This window comes from Chinchilla lanigera, unplaced genomic scaffold, assembly GCF_000276665.1.
Source record: "Chinchilla lanigera isolate Chin_1 unplaced genomic scaffold, ChiLan1.0 scaffold00015, whole genome shotgun sequence".
In the NCBI taxonomy this organism is placed as follows: Eukaryota; Metazoa; Chordata; class Mammalia; order Rodentia; family Chinchillidae; genus Chinchilla; species Chinchilla lanigera.
In genome coordinates this window covers 18,464,019-18,488,630 of record NW_004955416.1, presented here as the reverse complement: position 1 = coordinate 18,488,630, position 24,612 = coordinate 18,464,019, and the positions used below count along the sequence as shown (strand labels likewise).

The 24,612-nt window shown below is 37.7% G+C and overlaps 1 protein-coding gene and 1 long non-coding RNA gene across 4 annotated transcripts in view; one reads left to right on the top strand and one right to left on the bottom strand.

Annotated features, from left to right (window-relative positions):
- Positions 1-24,612, top strand: part of Agbl1 (ATP/GTP binding protein-like 1) — an 800,368-nt gene that overhangs the window by 197,494 nt on the left and 578,262 nt on the right. The window lies entirely within an intron of this gene.
- Positions 12,460-24,612, bottom strand: part of LOC102010901 — a 29,081-nt gene continuing 16,928 nt past the window's right edge. The window contains exons 3-5 of the long non-coding RNA XR_260392.2: positions 15,670-15,793; positions 14,875-14,912; positions 12,460-13,262 (exon numbers count right to left, since the gene is read on the bottom strand). This is a non-coding gene — a long non-coding RNA (uncharacterized LOC102010901). The remainder of the gene's footprint in view (positions 13,263-14,874; positions 14,913-15,669; positions 15,794-24,612) is intronic.

Below are 24,612 nucleotides of genomic sequence, written 5' to 3'. Positions count from 1 at the left end.
ATGACGAGTAATTCTGAAAACTTTCAGCTGCTGGAGAAGCAGCTTTCACTTCTGGAAGATACTGTTGGAAACTCCCAGAGTCGAAGGCATACACTGCTCTGATTTCCAGTGATTGAAGCTCAGTTTGAGATTTTGAAAGCATTCTGGGCTGAGAAAGCAGTGGCAGACTCCTGAATTTGAATCATGGTTTATCTCAGTATTTTGCAGGACTTTTTCATATTTTTGAGGGTTCATTTCTCTGTCTTTACAACGGAGGATTGTAAGTAAGTTTCTACTTTGTTTAAGGGTATAGTGTAGCCAGCGTCTATTAAGATTTTTGAATTGTAACAAAAGTCAAGAATTCCTACATACCAAATTGCACTCTGAGAGCTCTTTGTGCAAACAGCATTTACTCCTTAGGACTGAGAAGAAATGTCACCAGGTGTCATGGCAGTTTCATGAGTTGTTATGGAAGCAAGAAATCCTTATCTTAATTTCACTTCAATCAGTAACAATTCCTAGTTCACAAGGAAGAGCAGAGCAGACTGGAAACTGTCCTCCTTTGAAGGAAGCTCTGATGTAATGATTTGGTGGGCAGCTTACTAGTTTAATTAAGCACTTTGATTAAATCAATAGGTATCCAACAGTTCAGTCTGGCAATCAGCTTGATCTCATTAAATGTTATTCAGGCCCCAATAATTGATTAATAATACATTATCATTTATGAATTATTGACTTCAAGTTATTATAATGGTGCCTGCTTTGTTCATAGCACCTGCTGCCATGTGTTAATCATGAAATCCTCAAGCACTGTTCTTGGAATAACTTTAGAGATAAAGCTGATGGGCTTTTTAATGAAGCAAGATTATCTTTAGTTCAGAGCCAGTCAGAATGAACAAGGCTTTCTCAATCCTGTATTGTTCATTAAGAGAGTGTAGGCTTTTAGCTTTTTTTCTGAACTGAGGCTCAAAGAATTAAAAGATAGAGTTGGCGTTCAATGGTGAGCCCTAGTAAATGGGATGGGTGATGTTAGTCATAAGCCTCCAACTCTCAACTGTTAGTGGATTTACTTTATTGAAATTATGAAGCAAGACTGGTAGGAATGGCATTTTACCTGAAAGAGAAGGGTAATTTTATTGTCAGTTTCCTGAGGAAAGAGTAGCTTCTCAGAAGGAAAAAATAGAATTGGCCGTGTGAAATGTGACCCTTTGTCCTTACAGAGGAGTATAAAATTATTCCAAGAAAATCTACCTATTATGTGCTACTATTGGAATCAGGCACAGAGTATATAGAAATTATTCCTCACTTCCTGGTGCTTCTAGTGCACATGTCTTTGAGCTTTGACTATGTGCCCACTGGTATTGGGAATTCTAGCAGAGCTTTGGACTTTTCCTGAGTAGATATTGGATGGGTACTATGCAGGGAAGAGCCTTTGGTGGAAGGAGAGCAGTTTCTTCCCTCCCCAGCCAGGTTAGCTCCTCTGCATGTTGTTTTTTCTCATCTAGTTCTGTTTAGATATTTTTTATGTTTGGTAAAATCTTGCTTCAGAGCCTAAGCTTGATCCCAGCTATTCCTGAAGAGCCAAAATCAGGAGTTAGGAAAGAGTCCACCTGAACGAAGGAGATGGTGTACCAGTTAATTCTTGTTTGATGCCCAGGGGGCAGGGTAAAATTTAAGTGGCAGAACCCATTTGGAGAAGTCCCATGACCTCCTCCTACAGGGTGAGACTCTTTTCATGGCCATCTTGGAGGACCTGGGCTTGATTTTATTGCAGAGTGATGTGATCTGCACTCAAATTTGAACTATTCCTCACAGTACCCAGGTAGACTTGCAAAAGTGTTGATTACTGGGAAACCTCTTTGAGCCTTTTTTCTTCATCTCTAGAAGAAAGTGGTGTTTTTCTCCTATGACTGTGGTAAAATTGAAAAGAATTGGTGGTATTATAAAGCAGAGTGCTAGGAACAGAGTAAATGTTCAATAAAAAATTAGTGGTCTTCCTCTTTTTTGCTTATATTATATGGATATACTGCAGCTAGCATCTACCTCCAAAGTGACAGTAGTCAGAGATGAGAAATAACCTTTCTCATTGGTAATCTCAGGGAATACCAGTGGACAGGAAGTAGCAAATACTAGAAAACAACACTTCTCAGCCTAAGCTACTAGAAAAAGAGCTTATCTATATTTAATGCACCAACTTAAGGACAATTTACAGCAGAGACTAATGCACTATCTTATTCATGCTGTCCTAGTGAACCCAATTGTATCTAATTTTAGCTTGGACCATGGATTTTCTTCTGTCCCTTACCTATTTGTTTATACCTAACATCTCTACTTCATAAGGACGGGCTTCTGATGGCTGTCTGAAAGGGTCCCATTGTAGCGGTGTAAAGAGTTTTGATGAAATTATAGGCAAAAGTGTCCCAAGGATACTAAAAGATTGGGAAAGCAATCTTTTAATAGATTTGACTGCTGTTTCTGAGTTGAAATACATCCCAACTCATCTTAGAGTGAAGGGCTCCCTCCAGAGATTCTACCTAATTCCCTAGAACTTTATTTTAGGAGTTATTTGACAACTTGATTTATTTGGGTTACGCTTGATTTATTTTTTGCTAGATTTTCTGTCTTTCTCTCACAGGATCCTCCATGCCTTAATGCAGGTGGGGGGTGGGCACAAGCAGTCACAGGTAAGGAGGAGAGAGCATTCTGAAGCCTGGCTGCTCTGATTGTCTCAGCAGCTCTCCCCTCGGTAACTTGGTTCCTCCTCTGAGAAATGCGGAAACTGACCCATGTGGAGGTGGTCTTGTTGCATAAGATTTGGGTATTTCTGGCTTCCCTGACTTTGTGAAGAGGGCTCTTCCTAACTGCCTAGATTTTGTCTGAAGCTGGGGAGTCATTTCTGGAAAGGAAGTGGGTAAAAAAAAAATCTGAAGATGACAACATCATGGCTTTCGTTGGACCCTAATTCTTGTTTTTCTTAATTGTGCTGATGGTGCCATCTGCACACTACTTTGTGAATCTTGACTATGTCTCCTTGCTGTGCATCCTCCTGCATGACTTCAGTTGGATGCTTGATGTTGATTCTTGTTTCCTTGTTCTTCCTTCAAACATGGAGATAAAACCTGGCAGGGAGATGTAGCCCAGAGAGAAGCTCTCTTGTGTAGGATGATAGTGGAGCTTGTATTGGGACAGTCAGGGGTAGGAGCTGGCCTGTGCATATTAGTTCCTGCAGCAGCATTCCCTGTTACTGTATTCATTCATGACTTTCATAAACATGCATTTTGCTGCCTCCTGCCTCTCATTTGTTTCTTGCTTCCTTTTCTCTCCACTCTTTGCTTCTAAAGAGATCTGAATTAATGCAAGGTCTCAGTCCTCAAGGGAAATTTCAGAAAAATCTCTTTAAATCCACTTAGTTTCTAGCTCATCTGTTTCCATAACAACCTACGATGAGGTCACAAACAGAAGGTGATGACTTGAGGTGGGAATTAGGTGGCAAGAGAGCGGAGGGATTTTTGGGGGAAAAAAAGAAAGGAAGACAACGTTCTTTCTACACAGAGATCTCCTTGGTGAAGAAGAAAGATAGAGAGATAAATGAAGAAGCATTGAGAATCATTTCCAAACAGCAACAGAGAAATTAAAGATGGCAATTAGCAACACTTGTGAGCAATGTTTGTTTCCTTCCAGGCGTTATGAATGATGAATCTGCACAACTCTCTTGGGATAGTAAGCAATGTGAACGATGAGGAAATTAAAACTTGGAGAGGTTCAGGAACTTGTCAGGAGCTGTAAAGCAAGCCAGGGATGTTTTGGGAAGACAATTTACTTGCTATTAATAATGCAATAGAACTGGCATTGATGAACTTTTTTTTTTGTAAAAGGCCAAATAGTAAATATTTTAGGTTTTGTGGACCGTATAGTCCTTTTCTCAACTAATGAACTTTGATTTTACCACACTAACACAGCCAAAAACAATATATAAACAAAGACAGGTGCAACGTTCTAATAAAGCTTTATTTATTAATGAGGAGATGGACTGAATTGAGTCCAAGACATCCTTAAAACAGAGGATTATAGAATATGTTTTACATTTAAATAGAAAAGTCCTTGATACAATTGATACTAGACATCTCTGGGGTGTGCTGGCTCTTGTATTATGGTGTCATGATTGAAAAGATTAGATGTGTTCTCAGGTCACAGCTTTTTTATTTATTGAACAAACATTCGTTGTGGATCTGCTTCATGAAATATTCTGTTCTGGGCTTTCTGAGTAGAGCAGTGAACAAATGTCTGTCATCAAAAGTTGTATGTTCTAATTAGCTGTGCTAACTGGGACAAACGACTAACCAGAGGGAGCCCCATTTTCTCTTTTGGAGACCTTATTTTTAATCATGAGCCATATTAAATATACACAGTAATCTATAATATTTATATATAGGATATGGAAATAAATACCCATTTGCTTGCCACTCATATTAAGAAAAACACATCACCAATACTAAGAACTTTCATGCATGTCTTTCTGTCTAAGGACAGCCTGATAATATTATTTCCCATGGCTTAAACCACATATAAATATTTAATTAAAATACATACATATAATCTTACTTCCATGATTTTCAAAATTATTTAAGTCATAATCTCTTCTGACATGCATTTTTCACTCAATGTCTTCTTGCCATTCTTCCATGGAAATGTATGCAGCTATTGATAGAACTGATACTAGACCAGGGCCAGTTTTGAAGTCAAGTGCTATGGATTTCTTAACCGGCTGCAGCACAAAAGATGGAGACTCACTGGGCTTTTCCAAAGAGGAGTTATGGAGGGCATTTATAAGATACACAAGGTGGAGTAGGACACAGATTGTCTTGACAAAGATTGGTCATAGTTTGTAAGCCAGGGAGATGATCTTATCTTTAGAAAATATGAGTCCATTTAGAGATTCTGTCAGATCAGGTGGTGGTCTTATCTTGGAATATATGGATCTGGATAAAGTGGTGTTAAAGGAGTTTGAGTTTAGACGGTGATTGATGATTCATATGGTGACTCAGCTGGCGACAGTTTTTCCTGTATGTTATGGTGCATTTTAGAAGATACATTTTACAAGTTGTTTAAATGATTAGTTCTTCCCTTATGCCTTACTGTAAGAAGGGACATTACAACAAGTAATAGTTTATTTTCATTGCTATATAATAGTTCATTGTATGACCATCACATTTATTAATTCATTCTCTTGTCAATAATACGGGAATATTTGCTGTTATAAGAGGTAGTGTTGTGCTGTGATTGAACATTTGTCTGGGACAGGTGTATACCTAGAAGGGAATGACAGGATCTAGGAGTAGGCAGATACTCAACATTACTGGAAAAACTCAGCCAGTTCTAGAATGGCTATACAAAGTGTCTTCCTGCCAGTTGTGACTTCATATCTTAGCTAACTGTATAATTCATCAAAGTTTCTAAATTTTGCCAGTCTGGTCAGTCTGCAGACTGATTGAAAAATATGGCGAATGTTTAGATTTTTAAAAAAATTATTACAATAACATGCATTACCATTAGTTCTCCTCAAAATACTCTCCCTTGGTTTGAAGACACTTTCTACCCACCATCATTCTTGCCACTTCATGAAGTAGTTCTGGAGGATCTCTTTTGGATCCTTAGTTACGCTGTCATGGCTGCCTTAATGCCCTGAACTGATTCAAAATGTCTGCTTTTCATGATCCTTTTGGTTTTAGTGAAGAGCCAGAAGTTGCCTGGTGCCAGATCTGGTGAACTAGGTAAATGAGGACACACTGTAATGTTTTTACGAGTTGGCCTTTCCATTGGATGACATTTAGCAGCAATATCCGTCTTATAATTTGGTCATAACTTGTAAAGATACTCAGGAAAGAGGACTTCAGGACTGCTCTAGAAAGTGGTTAGAACAATGGTACAAACGTGTTGAAAGTGAGAGTGAGTATTTTGAGCAGAGTTAATGGCAATATGTCTTTCACTGTAATAATTTTTAAAAATTTTAGATATTCACTATATATTTCAACCACACCTTTTAAGTCATTTTAGTAGGCAATTCTAATTTGTTTTAGTTGTCTACTTGTGCACCAATGTTGTGTTAATTTAATTTTTATCACTTTATATACATTTTTGGTTCCTGAGGGAGAAATCTTGTGTTTGTTTTGCTTGTTTATAAGTATTTTTAACTATTCTTGGGGATTTCTACTTCTATTGATTCTTGTTTCCTTTTGAGAAAGGGTCTTACTATATAGTTTATGCTGGCCTTGATTCATTGTATAGCCCAGGCTGGCTTCTAATTCATAGTGGTTCTCCTGCATCAGCCTCCCCAGTGCTGAGATTACAGGCGTGTCTGCCATGTCCAGCCATTTTTGCTTCTAAACAAATTTTACTATTAGGGTTCTAAGTAAAACTATAAAACACACTGGGATTTACTTATTAAAATTTTATATATGCATATATATATCAGGAAAAAATGATGTTTCAATGATATGGAATAGTCCTACCTAAAGGAAGTTCCAAGAACATGTTATATTTTCCTGTTTAGGTGTGGTATTTCAAAAGTTTGCATAAAGTTGTATGCTTTATGATTTTTGTATAAATACCTTGCTTGCACATCATAATTTTTTTGGATCCTTTATATGCTTGTGAGCTATCATCAATAATATAGTTTTTTACAATCCTTCTTGAAAATGATAGTTGCTAGTTTGTAGAGAAATGAGATTGACTTTTCTATACCAATTTTGTATTTAGAAAATCAAGTACAGTAATTTAAACATTTCAGTAATTTTCCTGCATATTATTTTGGGCTTTCCATGTGGATAATAATATCATCTGTAAATGACAGCCTCTTCCCTTTTGCTTCTAAGTGTTATATTCTTTGTTTTCTCTAATTTTAATGAAGTCAGAACAATGTTTAGTAGTAGAAATAGTGACAGCAGGTATCTTTGCACTGACTCTGATCTTAAACGTTTTTAGCATTATTAGATCTGACATTTACTGAAGGTTGTGTGTGTGTGTGTGTGTGTGTGTGTGTGTGTGTGTGTGTGTGTATTCATTTCTGAGGTTAAGGAGGTGTCTTTCGAATTCCCATTTGCTAAAAACATTTTTCATATAAATGTTATTGAATTTTATTAGGTGCTTCTTCCCGTATCTATTATAGTTATAAGTTTTCTTCTTTAATCTGTTATCAAGATAAATCACATTAATTGATTTTCTAATATTAAATTAAACTCACACCCTTGGAATAAACCTATGTGTCATAATATATTGTCTTTTTAGAAAGTGCTTGATTAAATTTGTGCCTATTTTATTTAGGATTTGCATATATACATGTATATTCATGGTTGCAAGAGGCTTGTAATTTTTCTTTCTTTTGTTCTCTCTGTCTGCTCTGGGTATTAAAAGTGTGCATACACCTTAAAATGAAATTGGAGAAATATTCCTTTTTTTTCCCCAAGAATATTCCTGGAAAAGCTTATGCTACGTTAGAATAAGCTCTCTCTCATATTTTGGGGAGCATTTTCCTATACAGTTCTTTGGTTCTTGCGCTTTCTTGTAAGAAGTTTTTAAGCTACTGATTCCACTCTTCTATTAATTATTTTTTATGGTTTTCCTACATATTTTTGAGATAAGCTTCACAAGCTGTCCTCCTCCTTTGTAATGTTTCTAAATAATCAAAGTTTTAAAATTGCTGGAATAACCCAGACTTCATCTCTTTTCATTAATTTTTAAAAAATTTTTAGTATTTATTGCTACATGTTTGCAGTACATAATGATCACATTCCTTGTGGGGTATTGGAACATGTACACAACACATCTGAAGTCTTTTTCATTTCTCTCTCCTCCCTCCATCTTTAATCCCCCTTCCACTGACAAAATTTCTATTTCCTTATTTCCTATTGTCTTCTATTTTCCTTTTTATTTACATTTGGGGTCCCTTATACAAGAGAAACCGTATGATATTTAAGCTAATGTGTCCGATTTTTTTTTTTTTTTTTTGTCTTTTTGAGACGGTTTCGCTATGCAGTTCAGGCTGGCCTTGAGCTCACTTTGTAACCCAGGCTGGTCTCAGAATCGCAACAATCCTCCTGCCTCAGCCTCCCAAGTGCTGGAATTACAGGTGTGTAACACCACACTTGGCTAATGTGTCTGTTATATTTCACTTACCTGTTATTTTCTTCAGTTTGTGTAATGATGTTACACAACTAATATATCAATGACAGTGTATCAGTGATTATGCTTTCTTCTGATATAAGCATTAAACACAATCCATTTCCCCTTAGCTTTATGCCCAAGGCTTTTCTCTGTGCTATTTTCATTTTAATTAAATACAGCTTTTTTTCCTAATATTCATTATAGTTCACTTTTCAATCCATGAATTATTCAGTACCTTCTTTTAAATTTTTCAGAAAAAAGTTTGTAACAAAACGTTTTACCTATTTGATGTCTGCTGTAAAGTAACTTTATTATTAACAAAAAATGTTATCTGCTTGCTACTCATCTTTTGATACTGTTAAGCCTGTTTTTGTGGCTTGATGCATGAGTGATTTTTGTAAACATCTTGTGTGCATGAAAGGAAGCTGAGCTCTTCAACTATTGGTTGCATTGTTCTCCACGTATGTTTCAGACCAAACGTGAACTTGTGCTGTTTGGATCTCTGGGGTCCTTATTGACTTCTTTTCTTGACTGCTTAATCTAACATTTCAGAGAATTGTGTTAAATTCTTTGTTACAATGAGTTGTTAATTTTTGATTATTTAGTTAAAATTTGCTTATGTCTAAACTGTTGTTAGGAGCATTTACATGTAGAATTATTAGGTATCTTGATTAATTAAAATACTGGTCATTTTGCAGTGATCTTCTTCATGTCACATCTCTTAAAAGGTACTTTGCCTGATATTAATATTTCTATTTTAATCTTTGAGATGCCAATATTTATGTGGTATGTCAATTTTAGTAGTGTGTATCTTTGAGAGTCTATAAGGTATAATTGGAAGAGATGATATGTGTTGAAATTTTCTAAAAATTATTATAGTAAAAGACACATCGCCTTTAATTCCCCTTACAATACTCCCCCTCTCTTCAAACACAATCATCCCATCATTCTTGGTACTTTCTGTAAGTCCTCTTCGGTGTGTGTTTAGTTGTCTCTTGTGGCTGCCTTGGTGTTCTGAATCAATTAAAAATGTTTACATTTGGTGGCCATCTTGACTTTGGAAAAGAGCTAGAAGTTGCACAGGGCTAAATCTGGTGAATGAGGTGGATGAGGGCATGCTGTAACATTTTCACTAGCTTGTCTTTCCATCAGAAACTCAGCAGCAGCATTCACTGGACTTTTGATCATACATCACAAAGACACTTATGGAAGAGGACTTCCAGAACTGCTTCAGACAATGGTTGAGATGATGGGATAAATGTGTGTGTGTGTGTGTGTGTGAAATAAAGCAGAGTATTTTGGGGGGATTAATTGAGATGCATCTTTTACCAATTTTTAAAAAATAAGATATTCAAACCATTCGCTTCAATGAACTAAAAGAAATTAATAGTATAACTCTCTCAGGTATCATTCATATATATATATATATATATATATATATATATATATATATATATATATTTCTTTTCCCTTCCTTCTTTTCTCCTTTCCCCCGTTCCACTTGTTCTTTCCTTTTGAACAGTTTCTCTACCTTTCACAATATCTACTGTACCTTTTGTATCTTTATTTACTTTTCAGTTTTTTATACTATGGAGACAATACAATGTTCACACATTTGAGTCTCATTTATTTCACTTATGAATATGGCCTCTAGTTGCATCCATTTACCATTAAAAGCCTTGAGTTTATCCTTCTTTATAGCTGAGTAGTACTCCATTGTATAGAAATACCACATCTTTTTTATTGTTTAAAAATACCACATTTTTAAAATCTATTCTTTAGTTGATGGGCATTTGGGTTGTTTCCAAGATTTAGCTATGAAAAATTGTGCTGCTAAAAACATGGGTACATATATATCATTGTGGTATGATATTTTTAATTCTTCTGGAAAAATATCCACAAGGAGAATAGCTGGGTTGAATGGGACCTCTAATCCTTGTTTTGGGGGGAATCTCCACACTGATTTCCACAGTGGTTGCTCCAGTCTACACTCCCACCAATTGTGGAGAAGGATCCCTTTTTCCCCACAGCCTCACCAGCATTTGTTGTTGTTTGACTTCTTGATGATAGCCATTCTATCTGGAGTGAGACGGAATCTCAATGTTGCTTTCATTTGCATTTCTGAAATGACCAATGATGTTGAACATTTTTTCATATATTTATTTGCCCTTTGTATTTCTTCATCTGAGAATTGTATATTCATCTTAGTTGCCCAACCCAAACCTGTGGAATATAATGAAAGCAGTCCTCAGAGGGAAATTTATAGTGGTGAATTTCACATCAGGAAAGCAGAATGAACACAAATAAACAACCTACCGCTGCACCTCAAGCTTCTAGAAAAAGAAGAGAAGTTAAGCCCAAAGCCCATACAAGGAAGGAAATTCTAAAGATCAGAGCAGAAATTAACAAAATTGAGACTAAGAAAACAATAGAAAAATTAATGAATTGAGGAGTTGGTTCTTTGAAAGAATAAATAAAATTGATAAAACCCTAGCCAACTTTATAAAAAAAAAAGGAAAGAAAAAACTCAAAATCATGCAATAAGGTATGAAAAGGGTGAAATCACTACTAATCCAGTGGAATTCAGGTCATCAGTATCTACTTCAAAAATCTTTACTCTTATAGGATGGAACACACAGAAGAAATGGACAGCGTCCTAGAAACATGAAATGCCTAAACTGAATCAAGAAGATATAAAAATTCTGAATAAGCCAATCTCAGTTACTAAATTAAAAATGTTATTAAAAATTTACCAACAAAGAAAAGCCCAGGTCCTGATGGGTTCAAGGCTGAATTCTACAAGAAATTTAATGCAATACTCCTCAAACCCTTTAACGAAATAGAAAGGGAAGGAATTCTTCTTAACTCATTCCTGGAAGCTAGTATTAGCCTGATACCAAAACCAGAGAAAGACTCAACCAAAAAAAAAAAAAAAAAAAAGAACTATAGGTCAATCTCCCTAGTAAACATAGATGCAAAAATCCTCAATAAAATACTAGCAAACAGAATGCAGGAAATCATCAAGAATATTATACACCATAACTGGATTCATCCCAGTGATGTGGGGATGGTTCAACATATGCAAATCAATAAATGTCATAACACCATATCAACAGAGCCAAAGACAAAAATCACATGATCATCTCAATAGATGCAGAAAAAGCTTTTGATAAAGTCCAACACTCATTCATGATAAAAAAATCCTACAGAGGGCTGGGGATTTAGCTCAGCGGCACAGTGCCTGCCTGGCAAGCATGAGGTCATGAGTTTGATTCCTAGTACTAAAAAAAAAAACAAAAACAACAAACAAAAAAAATCCTATAGAAAAATTGGAATAGATGGTCTTTACCTCAGTCTGATAAACCAACTATGAAAAACCAATAGCCAACCTGATACTAAATGGACAAAACTGAAAGCTTTTACTCTAAAATCAGGAACAAGACCAGGATGTCCACTATCATCACTCCTTTTCAATATAGTTCTGGAAGCATCAGCCAGAGCAATTAGACAAGAGAGAGAAATAAAAGGAATAAGGGTAGGAAAGAAAGAAGTTCAGTTATTATTATTCACTGATGACAGGATACTTTACATAGAAGACCCCAAAAACTCCACCAAAAGACTTCTAGTTTTAATAAACAAATTCAGTAGCAAAGCTGGATACAAAGTCAACACTCAAAAATCAATAGCATTCCTCTACACAAACAACAAACTCACTGAGAGAGTAATTAGGGAATCCACTCCCTTCACAACAGCATCCAAAAAAATGAAATTATTAGGAATCAATCTAACAAAGGAAGTAAAAGATCTCCACAGTGAAAATTACAGTACCTTGAAAAGAAGAGATCAAAGAGGATATCAGGTGATGGAAAGATATTCCTTGCTCATGGATAGGAAGAACCCACATTGTGAAAATGGCTGCACATGGACACTTTCCAAGAGCAGTGCAAGAGTCAAGTCATGTGAGATTTGTGGTGTCCCTTTCTGTGAAAGTCTTTTGTTTTGGTTCACTGCTATCCTGCATGTATGTATCACCCTTTGGAGTACCAATTTTTAAATGGTCTTCTACAAAATTTCCTACTTTGGCTGGACTTTATTCTTCCTCTCATCTCTTTGGACTTGTGCTGTTGTAAAGGTAAACTTATGTTCTCTAGGGGTTGGCAAAAAACTCTCAGGACCAACATCAAATTCAATTTACTCTCAAAGTTTACTACTTTTAACTTGCTTTGGAGCACAGAACATTTTCTTTCTAAGGCTTTCTTGGTAATGCCTTGGGTTTTATTGGTTGTTTCAGTTGCTTCTGTGGGGAAGGTTGAGTGAGGGTGTTCCATCTATCAAGTTGCCAGAAACAGAAGACATTGAAGAATATTTTTCATGCTTTATTCTCAGTGTGGCCGTGAGACTCAGTAAAGGGTTATATAACAAAGAGTATTAGAAACAGTAAAGTGCTTGTCTTTTCAATATTTATGCAAATACCTGAATAACATTAGAAACTGATGTAAAGCATGTCAGGTAGGTGTCATGCTTGGAAAAAATCAAATCAACTCACTTCATTCTAAGGTGGATGTATGAACTTTAATGTTGTCCATAGTTACGTAAAGAATGATAGGTTAAAATTCTACCCGCTGTCAGGAGAAATAATCATTTGATTGACAGATGATGCTTAAGATAATCTACATAGAGGCAAGGTGCCAGAAGTTAGCTGCCAGTGCAAAACCCTGTGTGGACCTTTGTGCTGAATGTGTTCAGGTCTTTGGGTTTTGTTGTGACAGTCCTCATATCCAAATAGAACTGATCATTCAGTGACCAACTCTTCAGTCTCCTTCTTGCTGGGCAGTCTTTATATTCAACATCAGAAATACGGCCTCTGAAACTATTTACTTTACACGTACTAAAGTCATGGGTTATTGGTGGTCAGTTTCACACAGTATGTCACAAAGTCAGTGGCCTCATTACTTATCTCTCTCCTTTTTCCTGGGAAATCTGACATATCTTGCATTTTGGAAGGGATGTGACTTAGGTATGAAGCTCTGTGCTGCACAGTTGTGCTTCCCAGCACTGTTTAATGGCTATGATGTGCACGGAAAATATTGTCTGATAATTTCTGCAGTAGGCTGCTTCATGTGCTAGAAAAACAAAATCATAAGCATATCTCATCAAGTCATTCATTTACTAATTCAAAAATAATTTAGTGTCAGGTGCTTAGCTTGGTGCTAGGTATACAGTGATGATTAAGATACAGTTCCCTTCCTTAAAAATTAATGAGTTTTCTGAAGAAGAAATGCACAGTAGTGCATTGAAGCATAGTAAACACTATGGTGGAAATATATGCATGTTGGAGGTGAGGCATAAAGTTGGAAGTGAAAGCTACACCTGGGGATGAAGGGAAGAAATCAGGCAGGACTTGAAAGGGCTAATGGTGCTGGCCATATGGCATAGGAGTTGTGTGGGTGTTCCCCACTGTGGTCACAGGGACAGAGGTCCTTCATAGGGTGAGAGAGCTGAGTGAGCAAAGAAACTGCTCAAAGGGGAGGAACAACTGGGATGAGGGAAAGGGGAAAAGAAAGAAAGAAGGGAGGGAAAAACAAATGTATATAGGATAGCTGGAATAATTATACTGTTGGTTTCTGCTGGTCTACTGAAAGGAACAGTTAATGGTTAAATTTTTTTCTTCTTTTTAATTTTTTGACAAATTTTGCTTGCTTATATCTGATAATCTGAACAACTAATTTGAAGACAACAATGTGCAATATAGCAACCATTGTTCAATTCTTATCATCTTGTTTAGTGAAATTCTGTATTGTTTCTAATTTTTTTAAAATTATTTTTTAATTCTCTTAAAAAAGAAGTCCACTAGTGTGAGGTAGCTGTGAATATCTCACAGACTACAATCATTAATTCATACATTATGAACCCACTCATAAATGCAATTTGTATTGACATTTACTAGGTGATGGGTGACTATATTGGGTAGGTGCATGCGTGTGTGTGTGTGTATGTATGTGTGTGTGTATGTGCGTGCATGTGCATGTATGTGTGTGTAGTTTCTGGATTTTTGTCTTTTAAGGCACATTCAGACTACAGGTGTACAGTCACCCAAGAAGTAAACAATTCAGTCAGTGGATACCTAATATGACAATAGCTATAAAGAAGTAGGTTTTAGTGATGAAGAATAGGTGAGGTGATGGCAACAGTCATTCTAAGATGTCTTCTTTGAAAAGATAACATTTATGGGAACACCCCAACAAGTAGAATTTGCCATTGGAGAAGGGGTGAAATGGAGTGCAGTGCGGGAGAAGAGGGTGTGAAGATTACAGGGCATAGTGACTAGCAGGGGAGGAAAGTCTCAATGCAGGGATGAATGTGGTTGTTCCAAGAAAGAAAAGAAATCTGAGGTGACTGAAATGAATGACAGAGATTAGTAGTAAAGGACACTGGAGATGTGGGCAGAGGACAGATGTTGAAGGCATTGTAGACCAGGCTAAGTAGTTGTTTTGATTTTACCCTATAGTCAGTGGATAACCTGTGAAGGATTTGTGATTTTTTTTATTTTTTATTTATTTTAAAGACAGTAGTAAATGAGAAACACACAAAGAAATAGAACAGTAGCAGCATACCAGTATCACAAACATAAACAAATCAAAGCAAGAACATTCAAAGTGATACAGGGTCTCAAGACAAAATAATACAAATAATTTTTAAAAATGTTATTGAAAATTAGGGTTTTAATAATCTTACCTTCCCATCAATGCAGGGTACGTTACAGTGCTGGATGGCTAAAAGGAGGCAAAGAAATCACGATGTGATTTTTGTCATAGTGTAAACAACAAATAATGAGTATACATTAACATAGAGAGGAAGAAATGAGACGTGCTCGAGCAAGAAAAGAGGAATGTTTGCAGATAACATGGGTGATAGGTGGAGGGTGGTACTATTTTTTGAATCTCTTAATTCATAAGAAGGAGCAAGTTTGCAGGGGGAGGCAAATGAATTACTCTTAGGTGGGTGACCTCGGTAGTCCAGAGAGCATATGGTAAAGAGCCTGGAGGTGGATAATCGGTTCTTTTGGGAGCTTGTGAGTGCAATCAGGACTTGAATTAGAGAAGAATGCATGCTTGGCACAGCTTCTCCTTTCCCATAATTTGTTACCCTACGTGTTGGGGAATCAGTTTCACAACTGGGGAGTTCTCATCTGTGCCGCCAGACTGGGGCTGCTATGTCACTAAGTTGGCCATTCCTACTGCCCATTCTCCATCCCTGCAGACATCTCCCAGCCTCCTGGCAAGATGAGCAGGATCGGCTAATGTTCCTTTTCTTAACTTCTCTTGGTTTGTTTTCACTGGGCAACACACTGGAATTCCGTGGAAATGTCAACTCTTCTTTTCCTGATAGGTTGCACTGACTTCATAGGAGTTGCAGCATGTGTGTGGAAGGAGGACAGGGAGCAGATGCTATTGGTTTATCTGGTTTGGTTGCTGTCTTGCTTCCTCATCATTAACACTGTATAGACTTAAATCTAGGAAAGAATGGTACCTTGCAGGAATGATTCATTTCCTAGAAGCTTCTTAGTTTCTTCCAGTTTTCTCCAGAATCTTCTACACTCAAACTTGCTGGATTTGGACTGACTGATTGGATGGACTGGCCAATGTTCTTCTCTCTGTCAGGAATAAAAGAAGGCTTAAGATCACAAACTCTTTGTGTCATGGCATTGGAGACAAGAATTTGTAAGATTCGAAATGCTAAGTAATGGTCTTGCTCTTATCATGTGGTAGGTAGACATGTTATCCTTTCCTCTGGATGTTGAAGGGTACAACACCTTGGAGTCATTATTATTCTCTGACAATGATGTTTATTCTTAGGATGCAGAAATAGTAGTCTGAATGCAAATGTCACTGAGAATTAGTTCAGTTTTGCTTATTTTAAGAAGTGATGGAAGCACATAAGAGACAATAAATCTTCAGCCTATGTGCCCAGAGGTGTTGTATACTTAGCATTTGCTTATGCTTTTCTTGAGGTGTCAGCTGCTTTCCTATATATGAACCATTGCGAGCATATGGCATTTTGAGGTGAGTCACAGGAAATTCACCTGAGTCTGTTAATTGCCACAAGAGACAGGTATAAAACTCAGAAAGGAGCTAGAATGTATCTACAAATGAACCTCAGACAGGTGTGACTTGCCTAATGGCTTGTTCATAGAAAAAGCACAGCCATTCTAATTTATTTACATTCCTCTCTTATGATACCAGGAGCGCAGCAGCTGTCAGATAGCGGGTGTGGTGTGTTGTCCTGAGGAGACGCAGCCTGTGTGTTTTGAAGAGAAGGATGTGGTTTAATATCCTGCTGTCGTAGTTATATGGGCTGCATAACTATGTGAGCTTAAGGGAGTCTTTGTTGTTAAGCCTCAGCTGTCTCTTTTATAAAAACAAGGCTCATAATACATACATAATACATTTCTATTATTTTAAATACCAAATGAATCTGAAATTTAAAGCGCTGAACTTAAATCCTGGTCCTCGACATACGAGGTGTGATTGAAATATATGGTGAATGTTTAATATATGTGCTGCCGAAGCGAGCACTATGGTGAATGTTTAAACCAAAAACAATATTACAGTGAAAGACATATTGCCATTAGTCTCCCCTCAAAATATTCTGCCTCACTCCAAATACACTTATTCTGTGATTCCTGCGATTTTTCTGAAGCAGTTCTGGGAGTTCTCTTCTGTGTGTTTTAATTGCACTGTTGAGGCTGTCTTGATGTCCTGATCAATTCAAAGTGTTTATCATTCATTGTCATTTTGACTTTGGCAAAGAGCCAGAAGTTGCACAGTGCCAGACCCACTGAATAAGGTACACGAGGACACACTGTAATGTTTTCATGAGCCTGTCTTTCTATTGCTTACCATTCAGCAGCAGTATCCACCATATTTTTTTTATCATACCTCAGAAAGACACTCCTGAAAGAAGATTTCCTGAACTGCTTCAGACAGTGGTAAGGGTCAGGGGTTAAGTGTATTTGAAGTGAGGAGTATTATTTTGAGAAGATGAATGATAATGTATTTTTTATTATAATAAGTTCTTTAAAATTTAAATATTCTCCCTATTTTTTAAATCACATTTCCTATTTGTTCTCCTAATTACCTGCCCCAGCCACAGAGCTTTGGGCTTCTGAACATGGGAGATGACATTAATGCTTATTGTGGTTCTTTTCTTACAACAAAAGCAAAAGCAAAACCTGTGGGATCAAAATACTGCAATGTAACAGTTATACATAAATAAAGAGAAGGCCGGTGAGAGGGAGGGAGAGAATGACGAAGTAAGCACAGTAAACTATGTGGAGATGGTGGAGGTGGGCAGCGTCCCTCATGTTTGCTGTCAGCATGGTCGAGGTCTGCAGGCTATGGGGCTGGTATGAGTGTCTTCTCCAGTGATGGCATGAGTAGAAGGATCTGCCCTCTGCCTTAGAGAAGTGAAATGCAAGGTTCTCCTTGCCCAGAGCTCAGGTTGGAAAGAAAAAAACTGCTGAGAGACACTGCAGAGATACTGCAACAAGTGCAGAAGCCCAGCCTTACATGAAGGAAGTACATAAATTAACTTAGAGGTAAGTTCTGGTTTAACTCATCTTTTCCTCTGAAGAAGGCACTGTGCAACCCTTTTTAGGAGTGTTTTCATGGCACAGGCATCCTGGGTTCTGATCACTGAATATGAGCTGCTGATAAAAATGTAGATCCAGCACAAGGAAGTAATGCACCACAAAAGAAAACTGCAAGTCACCACAATCAGGAATGTTAGCCTTCCCAGAAGGGAAATGATAAAGCATTCTGAGAGATGCTTCAGATTCCGCACATTAGAAAGTACCAACAAGCCTGGTGTGGTGACACATGCCACATCTATAATCCAAACACTTGGAAGGCTGAGGCAGGAGGATTGCCCTGAGTTCAAGGCCAGCCTGCAGTATATGACAAGACCCTGTCTCAAAAAAACAACAAAAATACCAACAAGATGAAGAAATGAATAAGAATTATAAAAGCAAGATAAGAAATTACAAAAATCAGTCATCATAGAGAAAGAGCTAGACAGCGGGAGAGAGGGACTGGGACATGGAAGACATAAGGAGAATGTCTGGGCAGCTTCAAGAGAACAGAAGAAAAGTCTTAAATATACTGATTGATAATTGTCCCTAATGATGAAAGAGATGAATCCTTAAATTGAAGATAAGAGTAACTTTGCACTTGGACACCCTGGATTGAAATTGTAGAACACCAAACGTAGAAAGAAATTCTTAGAAGCAACCACAGAGAAAATGTACTTGCTAATTGTTTTCTCAAAATCTAAAGATCAGATGTTAAGTTGGAAAAGGCTGCCAGAAGAAAAGGACAAAAAGAGAGGGAGGAAAACGGAAGAAATGAAACAGGGAGCAGTTATGATGGAGTTCAGTTCGGGGTGGTGGTGGTCACAGCACTTACATTCAGGAGACCCTCTTTCTGGGTTTAGCACTTACTGTCGGTGAGACTTCAGCTTACTTACTTTCTCTGATTAAGGACATATATGGGGTACTTTCAGGCTTTGTTTTTGTTTTAACAAGCCTCTACCATCAGCCATTGGCTCATCTTTTTTTTTTTTTTTTCTATATCCTCAGACCTTTGTTTTTACTTCCAGACAGGGTCTCATTAAGTTTGCTAGATAGTGCTTGAACAGGCAGTCCTCCTGCCTCAGCCTCCCAGAGTGTTGGGATTACAGCCATTAACTCATCTTGTATAATCTTTTTATTTTCAACCATAAGAGCCCAGTGTGCCTGGGTTTTGGAAGTAGTGATGCATAAAGGAAGGGGAATGAGGTCAGCTTGCCATCAAGCAGGGAGGAAGGGTGAAAAGAAGGTAGAAAACACCTTATCTGCCCTGTGAGAACACCTAAGGGATTTGGGGCATGATGGAAGCTTTGACACCAGCACAGGAGTGGTTTGCAGGTGGGTAGAGGTGTCCAGACCATCTCTCCAACCTCTGGTTCTTCCTGCAGCTACTCCAGATTCCTTCCTCAAAGTTACATATTGCTCCGTGAGGCTGAACTCTTTCTGGAAGTCTTAAACAACTTTCCATTTTGAGTTGCTAATCATCACTCTCTGTACCTTGCTAGAGACCCCCTAGAGGTTTTGTTGATTCAAGTAGAACAGAATATAAACTTATTATGGGGTATAAAGCATGAGAGAATCCAACTGAAACAAGTTCAGAAAATAAATTGCATTTAGAGCTAAATGAATAATCTTTCCCACTTCTTGGGCAGCAGGAACAAGGCACTTGTGTGGAATAACAACTATATGGTGTTTGCTGCATAGAAAGAAGATGAAGGTTTAGTCAGCACAGGGCTGCTGGACTGGCTGGACACTGTCCAAGGCAGTGTCATGGTCTACGGTTTATACCAAGATGAGAACAGCAAGCCCTTGATGATACATTTTTGAGGTCCTTGATGCAAGACACAAAACTATCCAACAATATCCCTAAAGCAGGAGAGCTCTGAGGAATCCATTGTTTCAGTCCAAGCAAGAAATAGTTTGAACATAACGGTGGAGGTAGGGAGGTGGTTGTATTTTGGACCCGTACTGAAGGCAGAGCAACAGAGTTTCTGGTTGGATTGGATAAGGATGTACAGGAAAGTCAGTCATCAAGGATGCTTTTTGGGATAATTTCAATGTGCTGCGAAGACCGGAGCCATGGAGAGCAGTGTTGACGCTGTTCTCAGTCATCCTGTATATCTAGAGTTTCCAGTACTAAAACTGTTGAGTGTAAACATCTTTGCCTTGTTCACAATCTTAGAAAGAAAGCATTAAGTACTTCCCCATTGCTATGGTTTCAATGTGGTCCCTCTAAAATTCAGATATTGTCAATGGGATAATATTAAGAGGTGGGGTACTTAGATGATTAGGTCATTAGAGTTCCTCTCCTTGAAAGGGATCAGGTGTCCTTCTAAAAGGACTTGGGAAAGGGAGGTCATGTTTTCTTGTCCTATGACTCCTGCCACATGAGGACCCAGTGTTGGAGGAACCATCTTAAAAGCAGATGTCATCCTTCACTGGACAACTGAATCTGCCAGTGGCTTCTCTTGGATTTCTTAGTACTCAGAAATATGAGAAAGTATATTTCTCTTCTTTGTAAATTACCCAGCCCCTGGTATTCTGATGCAGTAGCACAAAGAGTGAAACAACCATTTTGTATAATGTCAGCCTTAGGCTTGTTTGTAGATGATAATCATTGAGTTGATAGTGTCTCTATTCCTGTATTTCTGATCATTTTTTTTTTATCTTGAATGAGTGTTGCATTTCATTAAGTGCTTTTGCTGCATTAATTGCTATGATAACATGATTTTTCTTCTCCAGCTGCTAATGAGGTGAATTACCTTGCTTGATAAATACTTCATTCTTGAAGGATATTTTCACTGGATACAGATTTCTGAGTTGAAAGATCCTTTCTTTCAGCACTTTGGACAATACTAAGTTGTATATTTTCATCTCTTTTTTTGAGATCCACTAACATTCATATCATTTTCCCTATAGTTAAGGTGTTTGTTGCTTTGAAGAAATCTTTTCCCTTTAGTTTTCAAATATTTATATGTGTCTTACAGTATGTCTCTTTGCATTTGTCCTATTTGGAATTTGCTCAGCCTTTTAATTCTATAGGTTGGTGTCTCTGGCCAACTTTGGGAAGATTTCAGGTCAGTATCTTTTGTAAGACCTTTTCAGCCTTGCATTAATTCTCTCTTAATTCTAAGACTCTAATTATAAGATTGTTAGACCTTTAATTGTATCTTACAGTCCTTCGAATACCTGTTCATATTTTTTTTTCAGTATATATAGGTGTTGTCCAGACTGGGTAATCTCTATTTTTTTCTACCATTAAGTTAACTGATTCTTTTCTCTGTATCCTCCATATTGCTATTTAGGTTACCAATTTTTTTTATTTATATAAGTTTATCTCTTGGTTCTGTAACTTCTCTTTGGTCTTTTCTTTACATTATCTATTTGTTGAGGCTTTTTAATTTTCACTTGCTTCAAGTATATTAAAAATTTCTCACTAACACATTTTTATACAGACTGTATAAAAAGTTTTTTCAGATAGAATTTTGACATCTCTGTCTTCTCTGTTAGCTTCTACCGATTGTCCTTTTTGGGACTATCTTTCTCGTTTTTTGTATACTGAGTACTTTTTAATTGAAAGCCGGATGTTTTGAGCTTTTGTATACGACTGTGGATGTTATTTAAATATTCACTTGGAGGTAGTGTAATGAGTTCAGCATGTTCCCCTCAAAGTTTTGTCCACCTGGAATCTCAGAGTATAACTTTATTTGGAAAAAGTCTTTCCAGATACAATCAGCTATGGGTCTTCAAATAAAATCATGCTATATTTAGGATGGATCCTACATCCAGTGACTGGTATATGTGTACATGAAGGAGCTGCAGAGAGACACACAGAGGTGGCTTTCTGTAAGCAGAACTCTGGGTAGGAACTATGTTATCTCAAGACAAAGAACACTTGGCGGCACCAGATGCTGGATAAAGGAAGGAAGGATTTTCCCTGGAAACTTCAGAATAAGCAAGGTTCTGCTAGTACCTCAATTGAGATATCTGGCTTCCAATAGCCTGAAAGGACAGATTTCTGTTCATTGAAGCCACCAGATTGTTAGAAATTTGTTGTGGTTGACTCCATGATGAGGAATGGCCTTGACATTACTGGGAGGGGTAAGAAGTCCTGGTCTCACTAGGACTCTTCTGATCCCCCACATCCCCATCTAGTAGGGAGGGTGAACAAATGCAAAACTGTGTCCCTGCTGCAGTAGGAATGGGCATCCAGGTTTCTCACGTGGTCTCACAGTGCAGCGGCTGCCCTAGTTGGCCTCTGTGAACAAACACCGTGGGGTAGGACCAGCTGAGGTGTCTCATTGGGGCCTGACCAGTGTAGAAGTCTAGGCTCCCCAGTTTTATTGTCATTACTGCTTTTGTTATTACTACTGGTGATGTTCCCTAGAGTGTCATTTTGTAAGAGTTTTTTCTCTTTGAGGCTGTCCCTTTCCTGTTCTTTGACTAGACACAGCAGGCTTTTGTTGGAGTATTTTCTTCGTCTGTGATCATTGGTGTTTTCAAATTGCTAACTTGCTCAATTCCAAGTTTGGAAAGTAACACTCAGAAAGAAAACCCTGTGTCCTTACTAGGCTCATGAGATCCCTAGCTTGTTCTTCTTCTTTTCTATCCTCCTCAGTGTTATCTTACATGTATGAACCAGAGATTAGAGCTGTACTTAGTGAGAGGAATAGGAAGAGTACAACAACTATATCTCCTCAGAAATGGAAACCTTTAGCTGTCTTCTAAATTTGCTTATAACTTTATTCTTGTTATAAAGTTGTAGAGCACATAACTCTGCACCCTTTCCTTGTGACCATCATCCTCAGGCCCCACAGAGATCTAGGGAATTCTGTAAGGTCAGACCTCTAGTTATGAGGTATAGACAGATCAAGTCCCCCGGACTCAATGGGACCACGAACTTTAATGGAATTATGACCAGAAATTTCCTTTGTGCTTCTCCATTACTTGTGAGTAGACTAGTGGAGCTGTTTCTTTCAGGACAAAAGGATATTGCTACTAATATTTATTTAAAAAGACATCACCCATCTTAGAATTTTTTTAGCTAATAAATTTAACAAAAAGGCCAGTCCTTCTAGTGTGAATAAGATATTATTCGACTTACATGAATGTTTTTGTGAGCCCATATGTTAACATACATGATCACTTATTGAAATACTAGTTTGAGCAGTAGGGTAGGGTCCTTCTCTTGTCAGCCTTTCTCATGCTAATGAAAGCTACTGTGTGCCCAGAGCCCTAGTTTGTCCTTCACTGGGTGTGTTTCTCACCTTGTCATCTGATATCCTGTCTGTACTGCCACTTCTTTGTCTGCCCAGGGCCCACTGTCTTCATGAGCATCGTCTCAACTTTTCACAGGATGATCATTTGGGAGATGGCTGGACTTGTGATCATTTCTATGTCCATTACACATATTTGTTTGATTCAGGTCTCAGTTATGTTCCCGGGCTTGTGCATGTTGGCACAGCTTTCCCTAGAAATATTGTGTATTGTGAGTCACAAGCTATATATCCTGCTTCTTTTCTACCTTTTCAGATCATTAAGAAAATACTGGCCTAATAATTGATTGTGGAATTAATTAAAGAGGAGATCAAGAAAATCTGGCCTGAGGAATAACAATAAAGATTGAGAATTAAGGTTTCATTCTTTTAGGCTTTATCTGTCCATCTGTCCACTATCCATCTACTCAAGAAACACACAGAAGTGTGCTGCACATTAGGTATGTTTCTGGGCAGAGCAGAGATTTCAGAGTTAAATATGAGACAGTGTGACATGGTGGTTAGAAACTTAAACTGCAGGATTAGAAAAATCTGAACTTAGATCTCCCTTTCTCAAATTGGCTGTGCTACTTTGTGAAATTTAGCTTCTCTGAGCTGTGATTTCATCTTCATGTTTTTAAGATAATGAAATGAAATAACAAATGTATAGATTATCTAGAGTCAGCAGATACACAAATCATGTTTTTCTGCCTCAAAGAAACAGAAAAGGATATATATGTCCCATGTAATAGAAGATTTTTAGAATTTAGTGTAAGAGCAGCATTTTCTAAGTTCAAAGGAGGAAGCTTGTGTCTAACTTGCAATGGACGGTATAATTTAAGTTTAGTTGTACTGTCTCATATGCGTCAGCTTCCTGTAATGCAGGTAAATGGTCTACACAAAATCAGAGGCAGACCCGAAGGTTAGAGATAAAGTTTAAGAATTGTTTGGTGTAGTGGACATTTTAAAATTACACATTCCAGTGCCTTATGTCTGCTCTCTAGCCATGGAAAGGGTCTTTTTTGGAAAGGCTGATCTTTACAGTTCGTATCAATGGGTGGAAATGGTTTTAGTTGGGTTGGTCAATTGAAGGTGATGCAAAAACCTGGATAAAGGGAAGACAGTGAGATCAGGTAATTTATTCTACTAGTGTCCTCCTTGTCCATGGGTTGGTTATACCCTTCTGCTGAGGTCATAGCTTTTGACAAACTCTCTTCTTCATATCCCTGCCTTCTCTAGCCGTAGACCCCAGTGGCGCTAGAGATAACAGTGTTGGATGGGAGAGTTTGGAATTGCCTTCAGGCAATTGGTGGTTGCAGCCGACCCCAGGATGCTATACCATCCCTTGTTTATTCCCCTAGTTTCATGCGCTGTTTCCTGACAACAGTGTGATACTCTGGTGTCCTCGGAAATGATTTTTACATTTCATCTCCTCACAGAGTGTGTGCCTTGTGGTAGGGTTGGACAATCCAAATACTGTGGAGGTCATGGTGGTGCTCAGCAAAGCGTAAATTAAAGGGGAATTGATGGATTCTCATAGAAGAAGAAAAGAATAGAAGAGAAAGGGGATGGCCTGGAAAAGTTTTCTTCTCA